At 36.9% G+C, this 4,736-nt stretch overlaps 1 non-coding gene across 1 annotated transcript; it reads left to right on the top strand.

The window, feature by feature from the left end:
* Nucleotides 1-3,986: 3,986 nt before the first annotated feature.
* On the top strand, nucleotides 3,987-4,062 carry TRNAI-GAU (transfer RNA isoleucine (anticodon GAU)). The gene has a single exon. It is a non-coding gene; the product is annotated as a tRNA-Ile (tRNA).
* Nucleotides 4,063-4,736: the final 674 nt, after the last annotated feature.

Genomic DNA, 4,736 nt, shown 5'->3' with positions numbered 1-4,736 from the left:
CCCCTTAAATTTTGTTCAGGAGGCAAGTTCCTCACTTGCCTTGATTCCAGCCTATCTTCTACTGTGGCAGGGGACAGGCAGGGGTTGTCTCTTTTAAGGCCCTGGGGAGAAAGATCACTTTCTTTCTGGGCCAGGCAGTGGTAGAAGCTGCTGAAAGAGTGCCACCTCTCAGGGAGGCTCTGCCTCAATGGAAAGGACTCACCCTTCCTCAACAAATCAGTCCAAGCAGCACTTACAACACAGGACTTCTAAATCCCAAACTGAAAGGCAAGATTGCAGTTCTGGCTTTGGACCCCTGGGCTCTGTCCCTTGTCTGTCATTTGATTAGTCAGGCCTCAGAGCTCAGTTTTTGCCTATTTTCTCTGGGTATATTAAAGAAACCTATTTCCCAGGCTTGTTGTGAGAAATCAGTGGGGAATGCATGTCAATAGCTGAGAAACAAGACACATTTCATAAGTATCTGTCATTGTTCCTGTTCAGCCACATCTTGGTTCCTCCATTAGTTACCTCACCTCTCAAAGTCTCAGTTTCCCCTTCAGTAAAATAGAAAAAAAAATTTGCTATCTCGCAAAGTTACTGTAAAGATTTAGATACACTGAATTACCTAGAATAGTGTCTGCACATAGTGTTAACTTCTGTTATTATTACATCTACTTTTACTACAACTACTACTGGCTATTGTTATTATCTTATATCTTATTCTTCCTCCTCTTCTTCTCCAGCTCTTCCTCCTATAACGTCTGCTGCTGCTCCTCTTAGAGTTTCTGTAGTTAATACACTGCAATGAGATCTAGAAGCAGCTATATCCACGGTGTGAGGAATCCGTAGGCTGTGTGTTTAAATATTCAAATCAATTTACTATATGCTGTGCTTTTAAAAATGTTTTAAGCTACTCAAATATTTTCAACTTTCTGCATACAATGCCAAATAACCTGCTGAATTGATTCTCTCATTTTTTTAACTTAGTTGTTTGGGTATACTGTAGACAGAACCCGAGACAACAGAAGAGTTAGTGTACTTTGATTGTTTAGAAAGGAGCGGCATAAAAATAATCTTTAAAGCTAAGGGAATGTTAATATTTAGATCCCTGTAAGGGAAAATAATAACAGTTTGTGATTTCCTCCCTTCTCACTCCCAGGACAAACATTTTTAGAGGAGGATTTTATTTTGTAACATAAATTGTTTTCTATATAACCCCCAAAGACATAAGTGATTAATAGTGAGCTATAGAAAGAGATGCCCATAATTAGTAGTTTGTGTAGAGTCATATATAAACATATATTTTGTTTATGAAACATGTAGCTTGAAATAAAATCACATCTTGCTAGATGTCACAATAGGGTCAAGATGATAAAGAAAAAGCCATTAGGACAAAGCTTTTTAGATAAAATCAAATTAAGACATAGTACACATCTACACCACACAAGCCTAATACAAAATTTTACCCAGATTTATTTCTTTACCTTCATAATTATCATTGTAATTCTTAGTAATTACTACTTTTATCAACTTTGTAAACATTGTGATTCTGACTTTAGCTACATAGACCTTAACTAAACACACAGCAATTAGCTTGAATGTAGATAACTGTTTTTCATATAATGAGTCACCATTTTATGACTGCACAGTTTATATAGTTTATTATCAATAATAATGGAACTAATGACATCTAGCATTTATTGACACTTGCAAAGCCCCAAATACTGGACTAAATTCTTAAATACATTGAATTTTTAATCTTTATAAGAATCTTATAGAAGTTATCATGCTGACTTGACTGATAAAGACACAGAAACATATGGAAATCAAGTAACCTGACCAACATTCCATCATATAAGCAGAGTTAGGATTTGAATACAAGTCTGTTGAACACCTAAACCTGTCCTCTGAACCAATGTATTAACCAGCGAACCACCCACATTGACAGGGCAAACATGATCATCTATAATTGCCAAGGTTGGCCACTTTGTCTTTCCCTGTGCATTTATATAGCCACTCAGTTTAGATTTAGAAGGTTTTTCACTCAAATCAAACAACAAGTTCCACAATTTTTTTTACAGCTGTGAAACAAAAGAGCAAGGCTCATGGCCAGAACCACTGCATCTAGGTGGCCATGCAGGATGTGCATTACACAAATGCAGGGGGTGTCATTCACAGAGTACAATTTGACAGGCACCCCCTGGAGTTGTGTCATATAGTATCTCTGCTCTGCTGCTCTAACTGTAGCTTGTGACTACTCACCAACAGCCAACTACTGATTGGACCAAGAGTAGATACCTGACTAAAAGAAGCCAATCAGATTCTTACTGTATGGATGTTCAACTGGGAGACACAAAGGAACACTTCAAATGGAGTGAACAGGCATAAAAACAGGGGTTGGCCATCACAGGCTGCCCAGGCTGGGGTGGCAGAAGAAGGGAGGAATCAAGAGGGAGGAGAAAGGCAGACAGGGAGAAATGAAAGAGCTCATGTAGCCCCTTAGAAACAGTGGGAAAAAGCTTCATTTTCCACTTTCCAAGAATCTCCTCACAAAGCTTTACTTTTTTTCCCTAGGTTTCTAAGAGATTTTTGTATATCTTCTCAACAAGCCCCTCTTTGTATTGGCCTGAGTTTAAGGGCATCCTGATTTTTACAAAGAAGTGCCCATTCTTGACCAGACATTATCAAATGAATTTTTTCTTTATTGTTCAAAAACCAGATTGGAATCTCACACTAAGATTCACGTGTGTAAAAAAATATGACTTCAATTTTTTTTATCACAATTAAATTTTCTCTAAAATCAGGGGCAAGACAAAGATGCCCACTCTCATCACTATTATTTAATATGGTGCTGGAAGTCTTAGCCTCAGCAATCAGACAAGACAATAAAATGAAACGCATACAAATAGGAAAGAAAGACATTAAACTGTTGCTATTTGCAGATAACATACTATATATAGAAAACCCTAAAGTATCTACCACAAAATTAATAAAAGAATTCAGTAAAGTATCAGGATATAAAATTAACTACAGATATCTATCACATTCTTATACACTAATAACAAATAATAAGAGGGGGGAAATGCAGAAAACAATTCTATTTACAATGGCATAAAAAAAAATACTCAGGGATAAACTTAACCAAGGTGAAAGAACTCTACTCTAAAAGTATAAGACATTGAAGAAGAAGATACAATTAAATGGAGGATACACCATGGTCATGGATATGGATTAGAAGAATTAATAGTGTTAAAATGACCATACTACCTAAAGAAATATATAGATTCAATACAATTTTTATCAAAATATCAACGTAATTCTTCTAAGATTTAAAAAACATAATTCTAAAATTAATATGGAACCACAAAAGGCCCCAAATAGCTGAAGCAATCTTGAGAACAAAGAACAAAGTTTGGGGTATTATGTTTCCTGATCTCAAACTATACTACAAAGCTATAATAATCAAAAAAGTATGGTATTGGCATAAAAACAGACACATGAATCAATGAAACAGAATGGTCAACTAATATAGTCAACTAATATGGTTCAACTAATCTCTGACGAAAAAGGTAAAACTATACACTGAAGTAACAACAGTCTCTTCAACAAGAGGTGTTGGAAAAATTGGATAGATAAATATATATGAGAAAAAGCCAAATTGGACCATTCTCTTACATCATATACAAATATAAACTCAAAATAGTTAGACTTAAATGTAAGGTTTAAAACCATAAAACTTTCAGAAGAAAACATAGAAATTAAATTATTTTACATCAGTCTAAATGATATCTTTTTGTATATTTCCCTCAAGCAAGGGAAACTATAGCAAAAATAAACAAATGGGGCTTCCTTACACTAAAAGCTTCTGTACAGTGAGTAAAACCTTTAACGAAACAAAAAGACAACCTAGTGAATGGGAAAATATATTTGGAAATAATATATCTGGCTATGGGTTGACATCTGAAATATATAAAAAACTCACACAACTCAATAATAAAAACAACAAGGCCCTGGCCGGTTGGCTCAGTGGTAGAGCGTCGGCCTGATGTGCAGGAGTCCCGGGTTCGATTCCCGGCCAGGGCACATAGGAGAAGTGCCCATCTGCTTCTCCACCCCTCCCCTTCTCCTTCCTCTCTGTCTCTCTCTTCCCCTCCCGCAGCCAAGGCTCCATTGGAGCAAAGTTGGCCTGGGTGTTGAGGATGGCTCGGCTCTGTGGCCTCTGCCTCAGGCGCTAGAGTGGCTCTGGTCGCAACAGAGCGACACCCTGGATGGGCAGAGCATCACCCCCTGGTGGGCATGCCGGGTGGATCCCGGTTGGGCGCATGTGGGAGTCTGTCTGACTGCCTCCCCATTTCCAACTTCAGAAAAATACAAAAAAAAAACCCCAAAAAAAAAAAAAAAAAAAAAAAAAAAAACCAAAACCACAATTTGATCAAAAAATGGGTAGAGGACACGTAAAGACATTTTTCCAAAGAAGACATACAGATGGCCAATAGACACATGAAAAGATGCTCAAGGTCACTAATTATCAGAGAAGTGTAAATTAAAATTAAAATAAAATAAAATATCACTTCAAACCTGTCAGAGTCACTATCATCAATAAACCAACAAACAACAAATTGAGGCAAGGATGTGGAGAAAAGGGAAGCTTTGTGTGGTGTTGGTGAAAATGCAGACTGGTGCAGCCACTATTGAAAGCAGTATGGGAATTCTTCAAAAAGTTAAAAATGAAACTGCCTTATGACCCAGCAATTTCA

The sequence above is a fragment of the Saccopteryx bilineata genome, chromosome 6 (assembly GCF_036850765.1).
Source record: "Saccopteryx bilineata isolate mSacBil1 chromosome 6, mSacBil1_pri_phased_curated, whole genome shotgun sequence".
NCBI lineage: Eukaryota > Metazoa > Chordata > Mammalia > Chiroptera > Emballonuridae > Saccopteryx > Saccopteryx bilineata.
This window is presented reverse-complemented; position numbering and strand designations above follow the sequence as displayed.